General features: G+C 36.1%; 1 long non-coding RNA gene across 2 annotated transcripts in view; it reads left to right on the top strand.

Moving 5' to 3' along the window:
- LOC141423933 (uncharacterized) overlaps window positions 1-27714 on the top strand; it is an 84481-nt gene that overhangs the window by 13762 nt on the left and 43005 nt on the right. For both annotated transcript variants that reach the window (XR_012448700.1, XR_012448699.1), the window contains exon 2: window positions 22802-22917. This is a non-coding gene — a long non-coding RNA (uncharacterized lncRNA). The remainder of the gene's footprint in view (window positions 1-22801; window positions 22918-27714) is intronic.

Here is a 27714-nt window from a genome sequence, read left to right as displayed (position 1 = left end):
TGGCCACCTCATCTCATGGGGTATAGTATCACAATGTCAGTAGTGGGTATAAGAGGGAGCGATCGCATTGCCAGACAAGAAGCTAGAGTGCAAAGTGGGACAAATCTGGCAACTTTCTGGTAGGCCCCATCTCTTAAAGGTCCCAATACCCAGCTTCCCACTCTGGGGTCCTAACTTGCAACACATGAACCCCTGGAGAAAAGGCACACAAACTATAGCTCTCATTATAACACATAAGCCTTCAGCTAGTCCTGTATTAAACCCAAGTTACCTAATTCCAGAGTTTTCTCTCAACGTATAGCACTCCATTCTTCCATGTACTTTAATAGGTTCTGCCATTATTTTTTCTTTCTTTTGTTTCATTTACTTATTTTATTATTGCTGTGCTGGGTAGAGGTACAGTGTAGCATTTACAAAGGTTCTTACAATATATTAAATATATTTTACTTGAATTCACCTCCTCCACTGCTCTCTCATCCTCCCTCCCCTGATTCCTGGAACAGTTTCAACAGCTATCATTTTTGCATTCACATACATGTGTATACATTATTTGCACCATATTCACCCTCCTACTCCTTTCCCCGCCACCTTCCCACTCCCACTGATGTCAACCCTCCCCACCCCTTCCAGGCAGAACCTATTCCACCCTCCTGTTCTCTGATTCTGTAGAAGAAAAAACAAAAGATAAAAAGAGAAACATGACATTTTTGCTAGTTTCCTTGTGTTGTTTCCGTGCATATGTGTATTACAACACTAACTGGTTTATCTCTTCTAATCCTCTCCACTGCTCCCTAGTCCCCTTCCCATGGTGGCCCCATTCAGTTTAAGAGTTCTATATTCTTTCCTGTATAGTGAGCACATCAACCACATTCAATTTTAGTTTCCTTCCCTTACCTTATCCCTCCCTTGTGTGACCTCCCTTTAGTGTGACCCAAGTCCCATAATATTGCTGCATTTGTTCTAGGTCTATAATCCACATATGAGGGAGAACATGAGGTTTTTGGCATTCTGAGCCTGACTAACTTCACTTAAGATGATGTTCTCCAGTTCCATCTATTTACCTACAAATGACAAGATTTCATTCTTTGTGGCTGAGTAAAATTCCGTTGTGTATCAATACCACATTTTCTTAATGCATTCGTTGGTAGTGGAACATCTTAGTGTTTCCATAGCTTAGATATTGTGAATTGTGCTGCAATAAACATGGGTGTTCATGTGCCTTTGTAGTAATCTGACTCACATTCCTTGGGGTATATCTCTAGGAGTAGGATTGCTGGATCATATGGCAGGTCTATTTTTAGACTTTTAAGGAGCCTCCATACTGTTTTCTATAGTGGTTGTACTAATTTACATTCCCACCAGCAGTGTATGAGAGTTCCTTTTTCCCTCCACGTCCTCCCCAGCATTTATTGTTGTTAGTGTTCTTGATGGTACCTATTCTAACAGGAATGAGATAGAATCTTAGTGTGGCTTTGATTTGCATTTCCTTCATGACCAGGGATGGTGAGCATTTTTTTTAAATCTGTTTTTTAGCCATTTGGACTTCTTCCTTTGACAAAGCTCTGCTCAGTTCATTTGACCATTTCTTTATTGGATCATTGATTTTTTGAGAGTTTAGTTTTTTGAGCTCCCTGTGTATTCTGGTTATCAGTCCCTTGTCTGATTGACAATTTTTGAACTTTATATCAAACTTAGAAAACTGAAGTAAACCCAGTTTGGTTGAGTGTACTATCTTTTCAAACTTTTGCAGATCCTGGTTGATAATATTTTATTTAAGAGTTTCATACTTTTACGCTTGAGAAAGCATTGACTTGTAATTTTCCATTTTTTGGTAACATACTCATTGTAGTTTTTCTGTCAAATTTATTCTGGCCTCCTAAATGAATGGGGAAAGAACATTTTTTTTCTGAACAGGGCTTAACTTCCCTTCTAGAAAGGTAGCAAAGGTAATAGTAAATCTTAAACCTTTGCAAGATAGAGATGATTTGAAGAATTAGTCTTTGGCTTAGTTAACCTGACTCCTGTTATGTTCGCCAAGGTCCTCCTCCTTGGCAACTATGAACTTCACCTTTGTTCTCTCCTCTCTCCAAGTGGAAAATCAGCTGAAACTCTCATTGCTTGGTGGTGCTCTTCTCTGCTCTTGATTTTGTGCATATCAATCTCTGGGCTACTGCTTATAAATCAACAAATACCTTAAGGCCAAAAGCAGGATCATGTCTACACTTTGCCTCTCCTTGGGAACTTGGTCCTTCACATCCTCACCTTATCTTGCCATGGATCAGATTTATGTTGATTCTTCTTCTCTAAAGAAGGCATTTTTTTAAAACAAAACAAAAATATTTTAGTATTATTTTTCCTTACAGTAAGATAATAAAGTCAACTGCTTGATAACACTGGAAAAGTTAGAACTATCACATTCATATTTTCTGTTATACAATAATTATAGTGTAATATAAATCCAATCTTTGATTTGCTGTGGTAAAACACTGCATTTTAAAGTTCTGATTTTGAGAGCCCAGTCAGAGAATTTTCCTTTATCCAAGTCTTTCCACTATACCCTCCAGCAAAAATGCTAGTGAGATACTAGTGCTACAGATTAGCCAGATGTGTTTCATATCCCAGATACACTGTTTTCATTACTTGATTTATCATTCCTTCTGCTTTATTCCTTGCTGATGGACTGAATGAAGCTTTACATTTGAGGAAAATGTATATTTTGTATTAGTGCAAGGAGTCGAATTGAATAGAACTATGCATATTGTTTACTCCAGTCATCAGAAGTTTTAGAGCAAATGTGCTCATCTGAACTTCAACTGATAGTATGGATAGAATGATGAACTTACAAGAGAACTCATATTTTTTGTTTCTAGAGTTTGTTTTCTCTTAGTGTAAATTAACTGTACAAAGGAGTTTCATTGTGGTATTTACACACATGCATATGTATTTTGATCAGATTAACCTATTCTATTAGTTTTTCTTAGACTCCTTTTCTTCTCCCCTCACTGTTTAAACAGCTTTTAGTGGGTTTAATTATGCTATTTTAATACACATATGAAAGGTACTTTACCCCAACACCCCTCCTTTCCCACCCCCTCACATCAGTTTTTCTCCCCTAATGTTCCTGTTTAATAGCCATGTCTTATTATTTTTAAGTCTAAATTCCACATACAAGCAAAATTGTGATATTCATTTTCTGAGCTTGACTTATCTTGCTCAACATGATAATCTTCAGTTCCATCCATTTTCTTGCACATAACATAATTTCATTCTTCATTGCTGAGTAATACTCCATTGTCTATATGTACCAAATTTTCTTTAACAATTCATTTGTTATTGGGCACCTAGGCAAATTCCATAACTTGGCTATGGTGAATAGTGCCTGAAAAAAATATGGGTGTTCTATGTTAACTTAAATTTCTTTAGTTATGTACCCAAGAATGATATAGCATGATCATATGCTAGTTCCAGTTTTTTTTTTGTAGTACTTGGATTTGAACCAAGGACCTCACAGGGCTAAGCAAGCACTCTTCTATTTTCTGAGCCATGTTCCCAGTTCCTTTTTTATTTTTAGCTTTGTGAGGACCTCCATACTGAGTTTCATAGTGGCTGTACTAATTTATACTCCCACTAACAATGTATAAGCGTACCTTTCCCCCTGCTTCCTTGCCAGCATTTGTTGTTTCTTTACTTGATGATAGTCTTTCTGACTGGAGTGAAATAGAATATCTATGCCATTTTGAATTAATGCATTTCCTTTATGATTAAAAATGTTGAACTGTATTTATTGGTCATTTGTTCTTCTTTGAGAACTGTTCATTTAATTCATTTTCCCACTTATTGATTGGATTATTTGTTCTTTTGGTGTTTAATCTTTGGAGATTTTTATATATTATAGATGCCAACTTTTGATCAATAACTTGCAAAAATTTTCTCTCAGTGTATGGGTTGGCTTGTCATACTGGTAATTATATCATTTGATGTGCAGAGGCATTTTTATTTGATTCAATCCCATTTGTCAATCCTTGTTTTTATTTCCTGAGCAATTGGAGTCCTATTCAGAAAGTCATTGCTTATAGTATTCAAGTATTTTCCCTGTATGTTCCTGTAGTAGTTTCAAAATTTCAGGTTTTACATTAAGATCTTTACTCCATTTTGAATCGATTCTTGTACTGGACTAGGATAGGGATCTAGTTTCAGACTTCTACATGTCAATATCCATTTTATCTAACACCATTTGTCTTTTCTCCAGTTTATGTTTTTACTCCTTTGTTAAAAATCAGATAGCTCTGTGGGTTTATTTTTTAGTCCTCTGTTCTATTCCATTGGTTAAAGTATCCATTTTGTGCCAGTTCTAAGCTGTTTTTGTTTCTGTGGCTCTGTAGTATAATTTAAAGTCAGGTATTGTGGTAGCTCTAGTATTGCTCTTTTTGCTCCAGATTTTTTTTTTGTGGCTATTCTAGGTCTTTTATACTTCCATATGAATTTTAGAATTGATCTTTCTGTTTCTGTGAAAATGACATTGAGATTTTGATGTGGAATACATTGACTCTATAGATTGCTTTTGGTAATCTAACCATTTTCTCAGTTTTCATACTGCTGATCCATGAACAGGATATCTTTCCATTTCCTAGTGTCGCCTTCAATTTCTGACTTCAAGGTTTCATAATTGTAAGGTCTTTCACCTCCTTAGTTACATGTATTTCTAAGTATTTTTAAAGAAATGGCTTTGATATTTCCTCTTTAACACAATATTGGCTATAGGGTTGTATGTATTGCTTATTACATCGAGGCTCATTCTTCTTTTCCTAGTTTACTCATGGCTTTTATAATGAAGGGATGCTGAATTTTTTTACCTACAGAGATATTCATATGATGTTTTTTGGCCTTTATTCTGTTATGTGCAGTATTATGCATATTGATTTCTGTGTATTGAACTATCCTTGCACCCCTGAAATGAGACCAACCTGATTATGGTGTATCATTTTTATAATGTATTCAATTTGGTTTGTAAGATTTTATTAAGAATTTTTGCATCATGTTCATCTAGGAAATTGGCTTATAGTTTTCTTTTTTGTTGAGTCCTTACCTGGCTTTGGTATCAGGGTAATACTGACTTCATGGAAAGAATTTTGGTAGCATTCCTTTTCCTTCTTTTTTTATGGAGTAACTTGAGAAGCATTGATGTTAGTTGAGGATTTCTATACCTTTATTAAATTCCTCCTTCTTGTCCTACAATATCTTCCTTATCATATTCAGCTGTCCATTGCCAGTCTCTTAGAATTCATTCATGTGTTTTTATGTAACCTCTTTTATTTCATTGGTCATGTTATAATCATTCTTTTGAGTTTTTATCTAAGGTTTTATTTACTTCACTGTCACTAACGTCAATTACTTTGGGGTTTTTTGTTTCTCACATTTCTTGAGTTTTTGCTTTGGGATTTGCACATTTGAGGCCAAGCTGTAATCAACTGATTATGTGATCCTTAGGCAGTAGGAGTTGCTCTCACCAGGGAGGAAAGGGCCACCAACCACCAGGCCCTTTACTACCCAATCTTCTGGATACTTAAATTTCTTCATAGGTTCATGTCAGACCATCTCCATCTCTCTACGATTGACTCTCGTGGCTGTGTTCCTCCCAGACCCCATTTCTGTATGTCCCAAGAATTCCTGAGCCATGATTGTTTCTGTTTTCTTGTCCCTTGATTAACTCATGTTGGGCAATAGGCCCTCTCTGAAGATGGTGCCTTATTATAGTTCTCTGATATATGGGAAATAAAGGAATATTTTTCTTGTCTGATGCAGGGGAGTCATGGTCCTATCAAATGCCAACACTGGATTTAAGGCCTGAGGAAGGTGTGTGTTTGTCCCACAGCTACTTATGCCAGTCTGGTGCCAGAGCCACCTTGCTTATCTTGTGGTAGAGGCTTTGGCTTTCTTTCCTGCCTGGGTGGGTGGGTGGGAGGAACTAGGGTTGGAGCTGCAGACTGTTTCCTAATTTCCCTACCACCTTTCTCTTTCTCTGTGATTTTCAGATGTCCTATCCCTCTTTCAAGGTTCCCAGTGCCCTTCCTCTCTTTTTCTTACCCCAAAAGTACTAGTAAGTAAACTGACAAGTATGTCTTTCAAAGAGTCATGCTAACAAAAAGGAAAAAATAAGAAGTAGGGAAATCATGGAAGTCAGCTTTCAGTAAAGCATGTATTACCATCTTAAATGGAAAAACTTGTATGTTCTTAATTCTTGAAGTAAGGGTAGATTCTTGAAGGACAAATTTATTCAACTCCTGTCCCTCTGTGGAGGGAGCCATCTTTTATACCTTATGGTCAACAACTTTTAACTAGGGGCTAATTATCTATAGTTAATTATAAGAGACATTTAATAATTCACTTGATATTTGATCACAAACATAATCATTAGGTAGTCATTTGACTACCTGAGAATTTATATATATCACATAGCCTCATGAGTCTTGGCTTTCAGTTTTTAAAAATTAGCTGGAAGGATTGAATGATTTCTAAGATCTCTTCTAGTCCTATTGCCTATCTATCGATAGTCCTGGAATCCATGATTCCACTCAGCAAAAGCCTTTTAAGATTTAATTTGTGCCAACTTACATTTTAGACTCTGAGATGAATAAATAGAAATAGTGCCTACACCTATCAGTAGTTGTGGTAGGTTGTATTCTGGTTCAGCTAATATTCGCTTTTCATTTATCTCCTTTGTGTAAGGAGAATGCTTCCTTGTCCCATCCATTTTGGGACCAGTCAATGGAATGAAAATTGACTTAAAGTACATCACATCTGAGTGGGCTATAAATGTTCTAATAAGGTTTGACTTGTCTTCTTTACTGTTACCATTCACTATACATGAATCTTCCTTCAAGTGCCTCTGGGCCACTGGCCCTCTACCTGGTCCTAGAATGAGAGCAGATGGAGCAAACCTGAACCTGAGTCCAGCCCACCTGAGTTCAGCCAGGCCATAGTCAGCCTTCAGAACTATGAGTAAGAAATCTACTTGGTGTTGTATGCCAATGAGATTTTGTGTTTGCTTTTGCCTGTATCAAAAACTATCTAATACATGCTTTATAATCTAGTAAGGAAAAAAGTCATCTTTTCACAAATAATTTTAATGTAATATAGAAAGAGTCCATGTTTAAAACTCATAAAGTTCTAAATGTGAACTAATATACTGCTACATTATTGTAGTTACTCCCCAGTAATTCTGTCAGGCTTTTTTCTTTACTTTATAGCTGAAAAACTTGAAATTCAGAGAGGACAGCCCAAAAATCTGAGAATGGTAGCTTTGGCCAGTCTAGGCTCACCATGATAGAACATTTTGGAAAATTCACCTCTTACAAAGTTACTCTTTCTTTGATATTTTTCAGTATTAAAGTTCATGGTGAAACTGTCACACTAGAGATGGTGTTGCTCCTCAGGCACCAGCTGTTTGTAACCAGGGACTGTGACTCACTGGACTGAATATAACAAGACCATGTATGACATCAGATCAGACACTCTCAGGCAACTTTCCAAGTCTCTCTGTGATATCTATATATGCCTTATTCCCATTCCAGTTATCACGTGGTATTTTTAAGCAGCTCAATACAAACAGCCTATGTTTTCAATTATGAAATGTGATGATTCAGTTTTAATTCACAACTCTAAAGGTTTTTAAATAGTAGAAGTTAGTCATTTATTTTACTAGAACACCAGAGAAAAATGTAATTTTTTTACTGTAAGCTTTTATTCAATTATGTAAAAGCCACAAATCAATTATTGTGTTTTAGTTAAACACTGCTTTTTGTGACAAAAGACCTGTTTTGACTATCCGGTGAAATTTGTAAATCGGAAGTAGAGGTCAAGCCACCCTGACAGCAATTTTTAACTGTAGACTTAAAACTACATAGAGGAGTAAGGAGAGTATGCTGGAAGGTAACTATTTACTACCACAGAAAACTTTTTTGTTCAGGCTGGACTGGAACCACAAGCCTCTTGATTTCAACCTTCCTAGCTGCTAGGATTATAGAAACGAACCACTGCATTTATCTTAGATTTTTGGTAATATGCAAATACAGATACCCATGACCGTTTAAAGGTGGTTTTTAAATATTCTGTGATTGACCTTCAAACTTAGTCCTGTTTTACACATTATAAATGAATATCCCTAAAGTATTGGAAAACATGAACACAGGGTAGTCAAAGGCATGTGTTAGGTTTTTGGTTGACAAAGATTCTGCAATGGAAAGAAAGTATGGGCTTGGAATAAAATATACTTATGTTATGAGTTATATGTAATTGTTATAAGTATTTGCCCATGAATTGATATGGTGTATTTTTCTTTATTAATTATTTGCTTGGGATTTTCCTTTCTGGCTGGGAGGAGTACAGATAATCCCAGCCTGGTGTGAGTGCTCAGATTAGCTCTTTCATCTTCCTGTGCAGTTCTTCGCTTGGACTTGAGTAGTGTTCTCTCATATCAGTATGTAGCTGAAGACAAGAGGAGCATCCTGGACAGATCACCCTAGCGTTCTCTCTGCATAGCCTTCTCCTCTTTGGTAGGCAGTTCTGTGAAACTAGTGTGGTCTTGATGACCCTGGACTCCCTCCTCTGTTTTCTCAGTTCCGGGACTCTGACTCTGCATGAGTTTTCCTTGCCTATGTTGAGGATTAGAAAACTTTATCTATGTTGTCAGCTGGAACAATTGTGGGGATCACCTCATTTGCTTTCTGTCTCTCAGGGTCACTGTCCTGGGTTGTCAGAGGCTCAATATCTGAAAATCCATCATTTCACTCAGTTTGTTTTAACATTATTTCAGGTATTCTCTGTTACTCCTTCTTGGCCCAAACCAGGATGTAATTAAATAATTTGTTCTGTTGTCTATAACAACATCAACAACAAAAATTGTATTATTCAAGTAAAGCGTTTTTGTTGTTGTTTCTCCAAACCTGAAATTAAACTGATAGTGCTTCCTAATGGCACTTTGGAAAATGCATTGTATATTGCAGTGAAAAAAAATGTAATTCTTGATTGTGCCCAAAAAAGTAATATGTAATTTAGGATTTGATAACATTTTAAATTCTCTAAGCATAGATCCAATACTCCCAATCTTAAAAAGTAGCAAATATGAGCAAATTTCAGACAGTTGACTCTATTTAGTACATATTTATGGAGTTGCTTTGTGTATGAAAGTAAGTCTCTAGCTATACTCTATATGAAACATAGAAACATATATGAAACATAGAGGAGAAAGAATAGCATGTCTCTCAGCTAGTAAAATCAAGATCCCATAGAAGTACTTACACCTATAGCTTCCATTTCCTAAAGTTAACTAAAATACTACTCATAGATTATGGCACCAACTTTGTTTTGCTATCAAGGAGAGAGAAAATTGATTACTCTATGGCAATTTCAAACTTATTTTAATCATTGTTTGATGGATCAGAGATAATCACTGTGTATTTTAGTTCAATGCAAAAGTTAAGAACTTTCCTTTGGTTAGGAAATCATAACACAGTGTTGCAATAGATTTTAATCACCCTGATAAGGTTTAATTTTTAAGAATCTTTGACTGAAGAACAGCAGCAACCCTGAAAGCAAGCTTTGTAGAGAGCACATGGTGACTTGTCCTGTCTTGGATTGTATAATTTCTGCTACTGCATCTTAGTTTTTTAAAATAATTTTACAAATGAGTAGCCAGGTATAGAAATACTAAGTCTCTCCAAATTTTGCAGGAAACTGGGGAAAACCTATTGTTCAATGCAAGTATCATGTTTGACCCCTGGTCATCCACATTGTCTTCCTAGAGAATGAATGCTTTTAGGGGCCAGAAATTACTTTTAAAAAGGCATCGATAACTTGAGATACTGCCATCAGATTTACTTTGCTTATTTTATATTCTTGGTAGAATGAAGTGGCCTGATGAAACTGGTTTGGTATTTCAAAGAAAAAAGCACTAAATGTCAGGGAGATTAGTTGGAAGCATTTACTGAGAGCTACAGCACATTGTCATGGTGGGTGGGGAGGAAAGGGTGGTTCAGGCTACATATATACACAGCAATAGAGTCAGACTATGGAGTTTTTTGATGGCTTAAGGAATCTGGCTCAAGGCCAGTACAAGTTTCTTTCAGCATTTTGGACAACAACCTGCATACCTTTACCAATGCCTGGGAATAGTCAAGGCTCTAGGAAAAGATTCAGGTGACTCAACCAAAGAATGGAACAAGGTATTCTGTGATTTTTGATCAGAGCACAGAAAGAAAGCAGAGGGAACCAGGGGCCCCTACAGTTAGCATTTTCAGAGGGAGCCATTTCCAGAGAAGGTAAAAACCTTTGTGAAAGATGTCTTAAATATCTGTATGAAGCTTAAGTATTGTGTTAAATATTGGTATGAAGCTTTCCTGGTTTTAAATTTCTAGTGACAATAATCTTAATGACTACAGCCTGTTTTAAAACAGCCTGTTTTCTTAAAAGACTGCTCTTTATATGCAGGTTGACCTCTTATTAGGGACAGTGATGACTAACCAGCTCCTTGATAAAATGGAATAGGTTTAACAAATGGGTGAAAGAACAATTGCCTCATTATCTTATATCAGTGGGAAGTTTTAGCACCTTTTACCCCAAAGTCCACTTTGGTTATTTTTGGTGTCTGACCAGGGCTTTCCACCATTTAAATGGTGGCTTTCATCTTGTTTTACTATAAATATCAGTGTGTAAAACTTCAGTCCTTTATCGGTTGTTACACTTTCACGTGAGTGAAGTGTCAGAAAGCAGCCTTCTTTAAGTTTAACATATAGCTACTACTAAGAAAATAGAAACCATCAGGATAGCATATACACAAACAGCTACTACTACATCCACTCAACTAACTGCACCTGTGTGTACATGTTCTGCCCTTTCAGCTGTTGATAGTTTTAACTATTTGTTTTCTCTTCCAAGGCCAACAAGAACACCAGAGTCATGTTACTGGATTAGAAAGATTCCTCTGGCATACCTCACTTCTCTTTTATTCATCATCAAATTTTCTGTCTTTGCTGATGGATTACTCCCATCTCTATCTGATTTTTTTTTTAAAGAAAAGGTTAAAAACTATTAGCATAAAAAACTTAAATAAAATTTAAAACTGCATATAGAATATATTTTAACATAAGTATTAACTTTTTATGTAAAGCATTATGTTTCCACCATAAAAAACTTGGTTTTTTATGACTTTCAAAAAAATGAAGAAAAACACCAGGAGTGATTCTCAGACATCATCTGAATCTTGATTTAAAGATCTTATTAATATATTTTGTAAAAAACAAATCTAAAAATCATTATTGTATTGCCACACAGATCTAAAGACCCAAAGGAGACTCATGAAATTGAATTTTATAAACGTCATTATACATGGAATGAAGAAGAAAGATTCTAACCATTACTCAACATTTATAGGTTCATGACACTGTATTATAGTAATTTCATTATTTTATTTAGTGATTTTATTGGCCAAAATATGAGGAAACAACTTTAAAATGAAGCTAGGAAGGTTATTTGTTAACAGAGGAAAAGCTTCAATTTAGAAGGCAGATTTGTCCCTTTCTAGATGATACACCCCAGGACCCAGTCATTTAAGTGTTCAGATGCTATTTCCATATGAAAAGAAACAAACAAAAAACCCCAGCAAAAACAAAATATCAAGAAAAACCCACCTAATCCCCTATTTTTGAAGGCTCTGAAAAGACATATTTACCTTAAGTAGGTCATGAAACTAGAGATTGGTTGAATGAAAGTAACCACATCTAATATATAAACAGTGAAATGTCACAGGCTTTAAGTTCAGTAATAAAGAACTAACTCTGGGTCATCATAGATGAGAAATTAAATTTAAGAAGCTTTTTAAAAGAACATAATAAATTGGTGTTGCCTTTAGGGTATTTTTCTCTAATGGACTTGAAAGAAAGATAATTCTTTGATTTAAAAATCATTAAACATTTAATGAGATAAAAATGATATGAATCCAACCTTCTTAATGGAGAAAACAAAGGGTAAAATATTTAACTTAGAGTGAACGAAATACATGTCTTATTTTATCTTCTGTTTCCTGATAAGTTTTAAATCCATCATGGATATAAACAATGATGTCTGGCATCTTCACGAGTTACTCTGGATTTTAAAATCTTACTTTTTTTAGGTCAGATTCAATTCCCTTAAAAACTCCAGAATTGTCCCAATTTGGAATTCTCAGAATTACAGAAAATCTTTGATGTTTGGTTTTCTGGTACTTTTTTCCTGTAATAACATTTAAACACTATCTAGCATATCAACACCTTACATAAAGCCAGAAAACCCCTGAACACATATATTGAGAATCTGAATCACTAATTGCTTAGAGTGGGTGGTAGTTTCCTAATTAGCTTTTTTTATTTTCCTGATATTGTTCATTCGTGATACCCGTTAAGGATAAGGACACCATCAGTTCTCAACAGAGAAGCTGTTGGCATTGTGGTGATAGGCTCTTCTTTATGCCAGAATGGCGTAAGGAATGGCATAGGAATCAAAGTGCTTATTTGGCATTTTTGGCTTAAACATACCAAAAATCTGAAGCTGTCACCAGTTATTATGATAATAAAAATCCTCCACACACTTCCAAATGTCCTCAAGAGAGCAAAACACTCCCAGCTGGAAACCTTAACTTCTGAGACAGAAGAAGTAATTTTTCAGTGTATCCTTATTACACACTTACAGGTGGGGATTTCTATGTTAAACATAAATTAAAGCCAAAGTTTCCTTTAGTTGTTTTTTCTGAAGTAATTTAGGCTAATATTACTAACACAGTCATATTAAAAGCTCTAAAAATATAAGTTGATGTTTTTCAAAATAACAATGTCTGGGCAAATGAAGTAAGGACCTACTAGTAACCTAAACGAGTATGTACATGTGTGCATGCACACAGACACACACACACACAGGCTTTGTGTGTGCTACCTAAATTTCTTCAGAGAAAGAATAAACTGCAAATATTTGAGACACTGAATTTCAAACACGTAATATCAAAACTTTTCTTCCTTTGCATATAATGTGTTTTGAGGAACTTTCTTTTTTTTAACTGTTGTGCTGGGGGTACACTATGGCATTTACAAAATTTCTTACAATGAATCAAATATATCATACTTGAATTCGCCCCCTCCACTGCTCTCCTTTATCCTCATCTGCCCCCATTCCTGGAACAGTTTCAACAGGTACCATTTTTGCGTTTACATACATGTGTACATGGTATTTGCACTATATTCACCCTCTTTCTCCACCATCTCCCCTTTTCTGCTGGTAGTGAACCCGCCAACTATCTTTATCTTAAACAACCAAAATGTCATTGCTTTCTCTTTCTTCTACAATATCAAATACCTTCATACTCTCCCACCCCATGCTGTATAATTGTTCAATAAAACCAATAACCACAACCCCAATTTCTGTAGTCTTAAATACTACACATGAACTAAGTGAATGAGAACAATGGAATGAATGAATAAAAGCATGAATGAGTTAGATTGACAAGATTTCCTTTCAATTAGTAATGAAAAGATGCTACATAGAGAATTTTTAAACTGCTGGAAACGACCATAAGAAAGAAGAAAAATAGAGGAGATGAACGAATTTGGACTGTAATACATATATACATGGAAGTGCCACAAGGAAACTCCCTGTGTATCTATCTTAAATATGCATACATGTCAGTTTTTTCTTCTATAAATCAGAGAACAGGAGGGCGGAACAGGACTTGCCTGGGGCTGTTGGTAGTGATGTGGGGGGGGGGGGATTGTGTAGGAGGGTGAATATGGTGCAAATACTGTATACAGATGTTTGTAAATGGAAAAATGATACCTGTTGGAACTCTTCCAGAAATGGAGGGAGGATGAAGGAGAATGATGGAGGGGGTGAATTTAAGTACATCCATTTCTTCTTGTACTTTCACAGTTTCAACTCTTATAGTTTAGTCTTTTATTCATTTTTCAGTTGATTTTTGTAACTGGTGATATGTAGGATCCAGTTCTACTCCTCTGCATATGATTATAATTTTATTAGCATCATTGATTGAAAAGATGGTCCTCTCTCCAATAAATATTCTTATCATTGCTGGAATCATTTGGCTATGGGAGTGTGGGTTTCCTTCCAGGCTCTCCAGTCAGTTTCATTGGTCTGTGTGTTCATTTTTATGTCCATACCGTAATGCTTCCTACTTTGTTCTTTATGCTTATAATGTCCTTGGCTACTTGGGGTTTTTGTAGTTCCATATAAATTTTAGAACATTTTCTAGTTCTGTGAATAATGCCATATTTTGGGAGGAATTTCACTGAATCTATAAATAATTGGGTAGTAAGAATGTTTTAACAACGTTAATTTTTTTATTTGTTTATTCATATGTGCATACATTGTTTGGGCCATTTCTCCTCCCTATCCCCCCACCTCCTCCCTCTGCCCTCCAAACCCCCTCACTTTCAGTCAGAATCTGTTCTGCCCTTATCTCTAGTTTGGTTGAAGAGAAAGTATAAGCAATAATAGAATGACAAAACATTTTTGCTAGTTGAGATAAGAAGAGCTATACAGAGAGATTCCTAGCATTGCTTCCATGTACAAATATGTTACAACCCAAATTGATTCATCTCTACCTGACCTTTTCACTAGTTCCTGATCTCATTCTCATATTGACCTCTGCCGCTTTAAGGTTCTGTATTAGCTCCTCTGCTGTGAGGACATCAAATACTACCATGTTTTGGGTTTCTTACCTATCCCCATACCTCCCATGTGTGCTCTCCCCTTATTATGTAACCCAAGTTCAACCACATTGCTGCATTTGCCCTAGATCTAAAGTCCACATATGAGGGAGAACATACAATATTTGGTTTTCTGAGCCTAGCTAACCTTGCTCAGAATGATGCTCTCTAGTTCCATCCATTTACCAGTGAATGATAACATTTTGTTCTTCTTCAGAGCTGCATAAAATTCCATTGTGTATAAATACCACATTTTCTTAATCCATTCATCAGTAGCGGGGCATCTTGGTTGTTTCCATAACTTGGCTATTGTGAAGTATAGTGCTGCAATAAACATGGGTGTGCAGGTGACTCTGGAGTAACCTGAGTTGCATTCCTTTGGGTATATCCCCAGGAATGGTATTGCTGTATCATATGGCATATGTTTAAATTTTTAAGAAGACTCCAAATTTTTTCCAGAGTGGTTGCACTAGTTTGCATTCCCACCAGCAGCGTATGAGGGTTCCCCACATCCTCACCACCTGTTAGTGGTGTTGCTAATGATGGCTATTCTAAAAAGAGTGAGGTGGAATCTTAGTGTGGTTTTGATTTGCATTTCCTTTATGGCTAGAGATGATGGTGAACATTTTTTTCATGTGTTTTTTAGCCATTTGAATTTCTCCTTTTGAGAAAGATCTGTTTAGTTCAGTTGCCCATTTTGTTATTGGTTCATTGATTTTGGGAGAGTTTAGTTTTTTGAGCTCCCCATATATTCTGGTTATCAGTCCCTTGTCTGATATAAAGCTAGCAAAGATTTTCTCCCACTCTGTGGGTGGTCTTTTCAGTTTAGAGACCATTTCTTTTGTTGTGCAGAAGCTTTTTAATTTTATGAAGTCCTATTTGTCCAACCTTTCTCTTAGTTGCTGAGCTACTGGGATTCTGTTGAGGAAGTCCTTGCCTATACCTATTACTTCCAGGGTGTTTCCTGCTCTATCCTGATTTTTTTTGAGGCTATTATAAATGGAATTTTTTCCATATATTCTTTCTCAGTTAGTTCGTTATTGGCGTATAGTACCAACTTCAGAGTTTCAGGTCTGATATTAAGGTCCATGATCCATTTTGAGTTGATACTAGTACAGGGTGATAAATATGGATCTAGTTTCAGTTTTTTGCAGATGGATATCCAGTTTTCCCAACAACACTTGTTGAAGAGGCTGTCTTTTCTCCCTCATATATTTTTGACGCCTTTCTCAAAAATAAGGTGGGCATAGTTGTGTAGATTCATATCCGGGTCCTCTATTCTGTTCCACTGGTTTTCATGTCTATTTTTGTGCCAATACCATGCTGTTTTTATTGCTATTGCTTTGTAATATAGTTTGAAGTCAGGTATTGTGATACCTCCAGCATTGCTCTTTTTTGCTGAGTATTGCCTTGCTAATTCGTGGTCTCTTGTGTTTCCAAATGAATTTTAGGGTAGATTTTTCAATCTCTGTAATGAATGTCATTGGGATTTTGATGGGAATTGAATTAAACATGTAGATTGCTTTTGGTAATATAGCCATTTTTACTATGTTTATTCTACCAATCCATGAGCACAGGAGATCTGTCCACTTTCTGTAGTCTTCCTCGATCTCTTCAGGGGTTTGTAGTTCTCCCTGTACAGGTCGCTCACAACCTTTGTTAAATTTATTCCTAGGTATTTGATTTTTTTTTTGAGGCTATTGTAAATGGAATTGTTTCCATATATTCTTCCTCAGTTTGTTCATTATTGGTGTATAGAAAAGCTAATGATTTTTGTTGGTTGATTTTTTTATCCTGCCAATTGCTGTAGCTGTTTGTCATGTCTAGGAGTTTTGGGTAGAGTTTTTTGTATCTTTATGGTATAGGATCATATCATCTGTAAAGAGGAATATTTTGATAGTTTCTTTACCTATTTGTATTCCTGTTATTTCTTCTTCTTGCCTAATTGCTTTGGCTAGGAATTCCAGTACTATGTTGAGTAGGAGTGGGGATAGTGTGCACCCTTGTCTTGTTCCTGATTTTAGGGGAAATGGTTTCAGTTTTTCACTGTTAAGTATGATGTTGACTATAGGTTTGTCATATATAGACTTTACAATATTGAGGTACATTCTTTTTATTCCTAGTTTTCTTACAGCTTTTATCATGAAGTGGTGTTGGATCTTGTTGAAGGCTTTTTCTGCATCTATTGAGATGATCAAGTGGTTTTTGTCTTTGCTTCTATTAATGTGCTTCTATTAATCCCTAGGATGAAGCTGAGTTGGTTGTGGTGAATGATCTTTCTGATGTGTTGTTGGATTCAGTTTGCCATTATTTTATTGAGGATTTTTGCATCGATGTTCATTAAGGAGATTGGCCTATAGTTCTCCTTTTTGGAGGTGTCTTTGTCTGGTTTTGAGATGAGTGTAATACTGGGTGCATAAAATGAGTTAGGCAGTGTTCCTTCCCTTTCTATTTCATGGAACAGTTTAAGGAGAATTGGTATTAGTTCTTCTTTAAAGGTCTGATAAAATTCAGCATAGAATTCCTCAGGTCCTGGACTTTTCTTTTTTGGGAGATTCTTTATTGCTGTTTCAATTTCATTTCATGTTATAGATCTATTCAGGTGATTAATACCCTCTTGGTCAATTTTGAATGGTCAGAAGTATCTAGAAATCTGTCCATTTATTCAAGATTTTTAAATTTATTAGAATATAGGTTCTCAAAATAGTCTCTGATGATTCCCTGGATTTCCATGGTGTTTGTTGTTATCTTCCCTTTTGCATTTCTGTTTTTACTAATATGGGTTGTTTCTCTCCTCATTTTAGTCTGGTTTGCCAGGGGTCTGTCAATCTTATTATTTTTTCAAAGAACCAACTTTTTGTTTCATGTATGTTTCTTTTCATTGTATGGCTTTATTTGTTTCTACTTCACTGATTTCAACCCTTATTTTTATTATTTCTCTCCTGTTTGTTTTTGGATTTACTTGTTCTTGTTCTTCTAGAAGTTTGAGATGTATTGTTAGGTCATTGATTTGAGATCTTTCTGTCCTTTTAATATATGCACTCATGCCTATAAACTTTCCTCTTAGGACTGCTTTTGCAGTCCTCCTTGCCCTTCTTGTTTTAACATTTCTGTTAAGAAATCTGGTGTGATTTTGGTGGGTTTACCTTTGTAGGTTATTTGTTTTTTCTCTCTTACAGCTTTCAATAATCTTTCTCTATTCTCTGTGCTTGTTGTTTTAATGATAATATGTCATGGGGTAGTTCTATTTTGGTCAACTCTGGGTTCTGGAGGCTTCCTATACCTGAATGAGCACAGTTTTCTCTAGATTTGGGAAATTTTCTGTTATTGCTTTGTTGAAATTTTATGAATTCCTTTTGCTTACACCTCTTCTCCTTCTTCAATCCCCATAATTCTCATGTTTGATCTTTTGATGGAGTCCTTGAGTTTTTGCACATTCCTTTCACAGGTCTTGAGTTGTTTGACTAGTAGTTCTCAGTTTTTCCTTTAATTTCCATTTCATCTTCAAGTACTGAGATTCTGCCTTCTGATGTTCTAGTCTGCTGGAGTGGCCTTCCATTGTGTTTTGTATTTCTGTTTCATTTTTTTTTCTGAGATTTTCCATATCATGGGTCACTTCCTCCTTAATATTGTCAATTTTCATCCTTAATTCATTGATCTCTTTATTTATGGTGTTCTCTCTTTCACTTTGGTACTTATTTAGGGATCTTATGAGTTCACTTATTTGTTTTTGTTTCTTCTCATATTCTTTATTTTTATTGTCTTGAAATTTCTTGAGTGCCTCCTGTGTGTTTTGGTTGACCTTATCTAGTAACATCTCCATAAGATTCTCAGTGATTTCTTGCAGGATTTCTTCTGTCAGGGTGTTCTTTGGGCTTCTTTGGGTTCCTTGGGATAGTCTATCTTTGTTTTGTTAGAGTCTGGAACTGGGTATCCATTTTCTTCATTTCCCTCTGAATCTTGTACTAATTTATTTTTTGGGGGGATAATGGTTTCCATCCCTTTTTCTTCTTCCCATTATTCCACTTGGTGCTGTTTCTGTCCCTCTTCCGTGTGTAATTTAGTATTAGCTAACTTACAATAGTAAAAGTTATGAAACCAAGAAAGAAAGAGAAATAAGAAAAGGAAAGGAAAGAAAAAAATAGAGAAACAAAGAAATCAACAGCAAGAGATGGTGTACAAAGCAATAGTGACCAAGACATGCACTTAGGAAGAGCAAAAAGAAAGAAGAAAAAAAAGGAAAACAATGAAGTTCCACTCTTGGTAGTTCTGGTGTTGCTCCTTCAGCATCCAGTCCTGGTGTTGGTATTTAAGCAGTAGCTCTGTCATAGTCTCGCCAGGTGGTTGGGTCAGGAGCAGCTTTGTGAACCTCTGTCTGCCCTGTTTCAGGCTGTGCCTCATCTGCTGCCTACTGCCAGGCGTCTACAGTTGCAGGCTTTGTTAACTGAAAGTTCATGTGGAGAGCAGCTCCTTGCCTCTCCCCCTTCTCCAGTGGATTCAAGGCACCCTGCCCTCTTTGCTGCGTGTCCTTTTCAGTTCCTTGTTTATTATTCAGTTATTTATTTATTTATTTTTTTGCAGGGCAGGGGTTGGTCTGTCCAGGGCCTATGCTGGTTTATCCCAGGGCTGGCTGTGGGATACTGCGTGCTGCTCATTTGTTCACCTGTTGGTCTGCGTCTCCCAAGCAGGTTTGGAGCCAGCATCTGGCAGCGGAGGAGCCCTCCTGGTTTCTCAGTGTAATGTGGTGTGGAGAAGCTTTGTGCAGCCTGGGGTTCAGGGTGTGGGAGTTTTGCTTCTTCTTGGTGGTTTTTTTCTGCCAAGTGTGACTCCAGCATCTCAGTAAGATTTTTGATTATTGGAGTTCATGCTGTCTGCTTCCTCCCTCTACTCACCATCTTGGATTCTCCTCAACAATATTAATTCTTAATTCATGAGCATGGGATGGCCTTCCACTTTCTTATGCCTTCATCAATGTCATTTTCCCTTTTTCCCTTTCTGGCCGCAATATTGGGGCTTGAACTCATGGTTGCTCGGCAGGTGCTTTACCACTCAAGTAACTCCTCCAGCCTTTTATTTACTTAATTATTTTTGGATAGGGTCTCATATTTTCTTGCCTGGGACTAGCCTCAGATTGTAATCATCCTACCTACATCATCTTCCATGTAGCTGAGATTACAGGTATGCATCGCCATGCTTGACTTCTTCTTTTTTTTTTTTTGGTGATACGAGGGCTTGAACTCAGGGCCTCATGCTTGCTAGGCAAGCATTCTACCACTGAGCCACTCCACCAGCCACTTGACTTGTTTATTGAGATGGGACCTTACTAACTTTTTGCCTGGGCTGGTTTTGAGCCACAGTCTTCCCTCTGTTTGCCTTCCAAGTATCTGGGATGACAGATATTCACCACCATACCCAGCCATTCATCAATGTCTTATAATTTTAAGTGTAGAAAATTTCATTGTATAATTTTCATTTTAAAATTATTCCTAGGTATTATTTTGTAGCTATCATAAATGGGATTGCCTTCTCATTTTTTACTTCAGATAATTGGATATTGACATATAGTGATACTACTGGTTTTGTTTTTGTGGTACTAGGGTTTAAACTTAGGGGCCTCATGCTTGCCAGGCAGGTGCTTTACCACTTGAACTGCTTTGCTAGCCCTGGTACTGATTTTTGTATGATGATTTTGTGTCCTGAAACTTTGCTAAGTTCATTAATAAGTTGATAATTATTAATAATTACTAAATTCTAATAATTGTAGAGTTTATTAAACAAATATAAATCAATCATGAAAAAATTTCTACTTCAATATTTAAAAACAATGAATTTATGAAAAGAATGGAGTTTCATTTAAATATATAAGGTCTATCTTAAATTTAAATTTAAATTTAAATTTTTTTATTTTATAAATTTTTATTGGGATATATTTGTTATCAGGGGGGATTCATAGTGATGATTATGATTAGGTTTATATGCTACATTAGCTATTTTGCCCCCATCATCTCCACACTCTCGACCTCCTCCCTGCCCCACTTCAAGTAATTGCAGAGGTTTTTTTGTTCTATTTCACATAGGTATATGAAGTCCATCAACCATATACTCTCACCTTAATCTCCTTCATTCACCTTCCCCCCTCTCACTAGTACCCCCTACACACTATACTTATTTTACAGTCCTGTATCTTGTTATTAATACTTTAGTTGATGTTCAAAAGGGTTTGTTAATGTATCCTTGCTGTGGCTATACTTTATTATGGTTTGTTCAACTCCTTCCATTACTTTCTCTTACCAATTTACCTCCCAACCCTCTATTTTTAACAGCTTTCAATACATATCCTTATATCCTCTACCTTCACAGATGTTATGTTTTATGATATTACTGATGTTCTGTCATTCTCTTTTTCTTTTCCTCTTTTCCTGAGTTCCATAGAATAGATCCACTACTACATATTTATATATGATTGTGTTTATTTTTGTATATATGTTTATCTTTTGGATCTCTCTTCCATGTATGAGAGAAAACACGTGTCCTTTGTGTTTCTGGCTTACTTCACTTAACATGAATTTTTGAAATGACAAAACAGATATTGAAGGGTGAAGAGGATCAAAGTATGCTACATATATACACATGAAGAGAGCATAATGAAACCAAACAAGCATTTTTGAAAAAATAGAGAGAAAGGCTATACAATGGAGGGGTGAATGTGTTCTAAGTACATCGTATGTGTGCATGGAATTATTGCAATGAAATACTCTCATATTACTAATGCATGCTAATTCAAAAATAAAATAAAAATTTTAAGAACTGCTTGTCACTTATCAACCCAAAATTTTTAGCATGTTTTATTTTTATTTTAATGTGGTTGTCTTTTTAAAATAGTAATATCACTATACCAGAATTTGATAATTTTTCTTGCTTTCAAAATTCCTTTCAAATCATGTTTCTGACAGACTTTTGGAATACACAGGGATTGAATTAAAATCATTCTACTGATTGAAGCATACTAAATGCTGTAATATGCAAGATACCTTCCTACGGGATGGAAAACTGTTCTCAGAAAATAATAACAACCCTGTCTATATACAATAAGTGAACAAGCAAGTTCTTTCTCCTCTTTTTATTTCTCTCTCCCTCTCTCCTTCCTCTTTTTCTTCATCTTTCCTTCCTTCCAAATCCATTTTTCTTAAGGTATGTTCCACAAAATTAGAATTGAAGAACTAAGGTGGACAGGGAGGAGAGGGGAAGTGTGAACATGAGCGGAGATAAAATTGTAGCATACAGATAGTTCATCCAGCCTCCAGTCACACTACAAGGCAGCAATAGTTTTTGAAGTAATTTACAGTGGGTGGGAGTTCAGGCTTGTACTGTGGTGCGATAATCAGGGAGAACTTCATCACCTGAGACTATTCTGTCTTCTCGGTCCATATTCTGACTCCTACCTCATCAAGAAGGGCTATTGATTCCACTGTTTAGCTCTCTTAGAGCATCTCCAGTGACCAGGAAGTCTGTGTTTCCTGGGATGATTTTAAAGACCATTTCCAAGACTTTATAAATATGTCTGGGGACAGGGGCTATATAACTCATCTCCCAATTTTAGGGTTGCAATTTAATCTTTTACTGTGCTTGCATTTCTAGTAAAAATTCATTTACAAAAACTGAGATTATTAGGAATTTTGCTTTTCTGTGTACTGTGATCCATTTGGTTATGACAGAACTTCATTTGACAGTGCTGTTTGGAGTCACTTTGAAAACAAGTAATACAATGTTATAAAAAGATTTAATTAAGTAGGAAATATGTTTGAACTTCCAATGCAAGGTTTAGGTTGCAAAATAAATTAGTTTTACCCACTATCTGAAAAGCATTCCTTCAAAGAGAGGGATTTCCTATGCACTTGGTGCTTTTACTCATGGGTCATGTGGTAAAATAAATAGCTTTCTTTTTCATATTAGATAAAGTGTTTTCATCTTTTCTTAGCTACAATCTAAGAAAAAAGTTATTACAATATGAAATACTGGAGTATATAGCTTAGTGAATTTTGTCTTTGTTTTTGTAGTCGGGACTAAATTATAGCATGAAGTCACTGATGGGTGCAGAGTGACCAAAATGGAAATAAACCATGAAGCAGGAGCATATTTCACAGTGGAACCTCCCCAACATTTACCATGGAAGGTATTGATGTCTTAAAGTGAACCACAAAATAAGTGACCATGTTTTGGTGATTTATAGGCTGAATTTCCCAATGTTCCCATTTGAGAAGGATGAGTCAAAACTTCAAGTAAGTTTGTTCCAAGATGTTTGCTGCTTTTAAGATTGATTTACTTTTTTATTATTTGATTTCCTTCAAAGTTCAAAGTTCAAATTCAAACCAAAGCTGAGCTTCAGTGAAGATTTGCCCTTGGATCTTTCTTACTTTATTCTCATTGCCACTTTTCATTCCTCCCAACTTTGCCTCTGGTTCCCCTCCTTCTGGGCTTCTCTGTTGTTTCTTTCTAAACATTGCTTAGGTACTCAGCATCTCTATGACAGCCCCCAAGTGTATGGTGTTCCTATTTTTATAACTTACAGAAATCTGAACTGCTAACAAATCTTTCTTAGTTTGCTCTTCTCTCATAAAATCTTGCCTCTCTTTGTGGGTTTGAACTCAGATGACCTAATTTTCACCAAACCTGTTAGAGTGCCCTTTGGGGTATCAATGGGTCGGCAGGTTCTCCTCTGGTAACACACATTTTCACAGAGGTAAGATGGAGACAGAACATATAATCTATGCTGACATAATACTGGACCTTATTCCCTTAATATTTTGGCACAACTATATGCCATTGGTACCAACCAACAGAGATACTGTGGATGGTCCTATTACTTATTCTCATCATTGGAAAATAGCATGAGACACTTTTTCTGATGTCTGATTATGAAGTTTTAGGGGTTAAGAAAAAGCATTCATAGCAACAAAAAGCAGACTATTCACTTCCCTTTCATAACATGAAACAGATTCAAATACTTGGAAGCCAATTTTCAATCTGAGGCAGAAAATGTTTCCTGTATCCAGCTATTATTTTTCCCTCTAGCATGTGTTCAATGAAGATAAGTCCTGTGAATAATTATCTGACTCCATAAAAACCATTAGGCCAGAGTCCAGTAAGGCACCACAGCTGTGCTAGGGACCAGATAATAGAGAATCAACAGTATTTGGGGCTTTTCACATCATCCATTTCCACTATGAAAATGCAGTGGAGAGAAGACCTAGAATGAGGTAGACTCAACTTCTCTGGCTCAACTATGAGACACCGGATTGTGGCAACCAGTAGGGCAAGTCATCTAAGGAAAAGGCCCCAGAGAACTTTTCTAGGTTATACATCCCCTAAAACCCAGAGATGGGCACAGTTCTATCTTTTAGTCACCCACCATGTTACTATGGAAAATTAGAATACAGTCAAATATCTCAGTAAGCCTAGAGCTCTAAGGTAGAGCCAATATTCAGGGTGAGCTGGAGCATTCAGAAACACATACTCTGAAGTTCCTTCTCAGAAAGTGCTCAAGAGTTTGAGCCAAGCTGCTTCTTAGTACATGTACAATTCCATTCTTGAAAGGGCAGAGTTGACTGATGTGCTGCTGTCTGTACTGCTTCCTGTTATCAAACTGCAATGTTCTGTTTATTTAATTAATGGCTTTCTTCTCATTAGGCCTAATGCCACAAGCAAATGGAGATTTCTTGGCCTCCCAAAAGGATGTGTCTGGCCTCTGTTTGCTTATCTTCTTGAGGCTAGCTTTTTGTTTTTACTGTGTAATTTTTAAAAACTATCTTAAAGACTTCTTTTAGTTTACTTTAGTAACAGAGGAAAATATCAACAAACTGCAATGAGAAGAGTGAGTGACAGCTTTAGGTGTTGTCATCCCAATAGCACTTCTGCCTGGGAGTCAGAATCAGAATATTTTGTTAAATTATAGATGATTTCTTCATAATTAGTTTAAAAGAGATAAGCTCTACTCTCTGGGATCTCATGCTTTCAGTCACCTTAGGCTTCCTATCAAACTTAAAACACAAGTAAACTCAGGCAATAAAGAAGAAACTTAAAGCATTCACTTTTTATCTTACAAGGTTTATTTAAATGATACAGACACTTGTCATTCCTGAAGTTGCTCTATCTTGAATAGAAAGAAAATATGAAAAAAGCTTTGTTAAAATAATGGATGGATATTTAGAGAGAAGAGTGAATAAGAGGAGACTTAGGTCATGTAGGACTAAATACTAAGAAATAAGGAAAAGCCTGGTTATGCCACTTCTGACTGCTAATATACTTACAAACGCTGTGAGGAATGGCTGTCTCCCACCAATTTCTGTTCTTGCACCCATTAGTCTTGGCTGAAGTAAAAAGAAGATCTGGTTTGCACAAACATTAATCTTTAAAATATAATGTCAAAAATTCCCAAATCTGGAACAATTGAGGAAAGCATCTGGGGGCAGAAAATAATAGCTCAAGGGACTTTTACAGCAAGTCATTTTGCTATTGGCAATCCATCATTGAGACAAACATGAATGTATCATCTACTTTGTCTTACTTTCATTAAGACAAAGTGAATATTTACGTATTATTCAGAGCGTGTCTGTGTTTTGTGAGGGCGGGGGGATTTTGAAAGATTTTCTCTGATGCATAGCAAGCCCTAGCGGTTCTTCTCTTTGGAGGAGAATATGTTTAATTACATTCTTACATTCATCCAAAGTTAGAATATAATGTTTTGGGGAGTATTTTTTGTTGTTGTTTGTTTGTTTTGGAAATCTAGGGCCCAGGTTTTGCTTTTTGAGATAGGATTTTGTAATGTAGCCCAGTCTGGCCTGGAGGTCACTATGTAGCTCAAGCTGACCTATAATTCATGATCCTCCTGCTTCAGCCTCCTAAGTGCTGAGATTACAGGCATGCACTACCACACCCAGCAGGAATACAGCAGTTTTCTTAGGATATACTATTAACGCTCTTTCATTAGACAAGAGGGCCATCTGGCAATTGTAAGGCTGGACTATGGTTTAAGCCTTAGTGACTATAGAATCTTAGGAAAGATTGCTAACCGTTGCCTTCAACTTCCACATCTGTAAAACATACAGGTATTCTAAAATCCCTTCCAGTGCCAAAATTCTGGAAATATGTATTTCTCTGACAGTGCAAAGAAAGAAAGGAGAGACTCCCAGTAACCATGTTTATTGATTATGGGTAATATACAGTAAGGATGAAACCATGGTTTGGGTGATCACAGAATTTTTGTGTTTGTGAACAATTATGCTTTCTTATCTAATGTCTGGTTAGAATTCCAGAGAACAAGTAGAATTTATGGTGATGTGTCTTAGTGTATATATCGCTAGGATCCTTCCTCTATGACCAAATAATTGTGTGTGCCAAAAAGCTGCTTAAAATTTCCACCAGTGTGAAGTACAGAGATTGAAGTTCTCTTCATCAACATAGCACAAGAATTATGGAGTAGGTGAACAAAATGCAATAAAAGTTACAAGTTTCTTGAGTTTTAGCACATCAGTAAGCAAGGAGATGCTGCACTAAACAGTCTTTGCAGGTAAGCTGGTCTTTGAGAAAAATGAGAACACAATGCTTGGGCCTGCTTTGTCAGTAACAAGCTCTGTGATATAAGCAAGTTCCTTAGCCTCTCTGTGTCCCAGTTCCCTTGTATATAAAAGAAGAGATTAAGGTGGATACCTCCTGAACTACTTTCAGTTGTAAAGTTTTATGAGTGTAAGAACAAATTAAAATATTGTTAATTATAAGTTAATAATATAAACAAATTATATAGATACATTTTAAATCCTTAAGTGAATAAGTTCTTCAAAGGCATTCAATTACATATGAATTATTTAATAGCTAAAACTCATAAAGTCATTTAACATTAGTCATAAAAAGATGGTCACTGTGGATCTGTTGCATAATGTACTTGAGAATGTGCCCGTTCCTTGAAAGTTCACTGGGGACATAATAGCCTTATATCATTAGTGCTTAGACCAGTACAGCTATAGAATATGTAGTAAATAAAGATTAATTAAGCACATTTTCAGATAAAAAAGAAACCTGAAAAGGTCTGCTACAGTGCTCAAAGTCAAAGTCACATAGGTAAATAGAATGGAGCTTCTCTTCTGAGACCCAATCCAAGGAGATCTGGTTCTTTAGAACCAAACTGAGATAGTTTTACTAAAAAGTGTCATTAACAATGACATCTATTTATGAAAATTGAACTTCTTAGGACTTTAAGGTAGGCTAAATAGAATTGAGTGGATAAAAGTAATAAAATTATATTTCTGTGGTAGCTCTCCCCAAAATAACTATGTTTTTCCTCTGCTGATAGCACATGCTACTCCCCCAGGAAAAGATGAAGTCTCCTCCTCCACCCCTTTGAATATAGCTAAGCTTGCCACTACTTTCACCAATTGTCACTCTATATTATTAGCCAGATTTTAATATGTAGTATAGCAGCTTTGGTCTTGGAGGCCAGACTTCCATATATAGTTTGCCCTTAATGTTGAAGAGGTCCTGAGAATACCTGCTGAGGGAGAGAAGCACAGCTGAGACCACACTCTGAGTTGTCTTGCCCAGGTACAAGCATGTGAAGAATACTATCTTAAACTTTCCAGACTAGCTCACCTTCAAGCTAAATATCACAAGTGACCACATGTCTGGGGATGCCATGTGTAGCCAAAAAGAATCACACAATTGGCCTCTGTTTGAATTCATGGCAGATAAAATATGAGATATAATAGTTTCTCTATGTGAAGAATTTTCCCAGGGTATAAACATTAAGAAAATCTTAACAAAGTTCTTTATTTTATATAAAGGAAGTTTAAATGTAATTCCTGGTATATAAGCTGTAGTATCAACTTCTTTCTCCATAAATCTAGCCCTACATTTTATAGGGTATTTGATCAAAGCAGCAAAATTTTGGCTAGCCTAGGTGTTAGTCACAAATCTTGAG

The sequence above is a fragment of the Castor canadensis genome, chromosome 6 (genome assembly GCF_047511655.1).
Source record: "Castor canadensis chromosome 6, mCasCan1.hap1v2, whole genome shotgun sequence".
NCBI classification, from domain to species: Eukaryota; Metazoa; Chordata; class Mammalia; order Rodentia; family Castoridae; genus Castor; species Castor canadensis.
The sequence above is the reverse complement of the archived record's forward strand: the minus strand, read 5'-3'. Positions and strand labels throughout refer to the sequence as shown.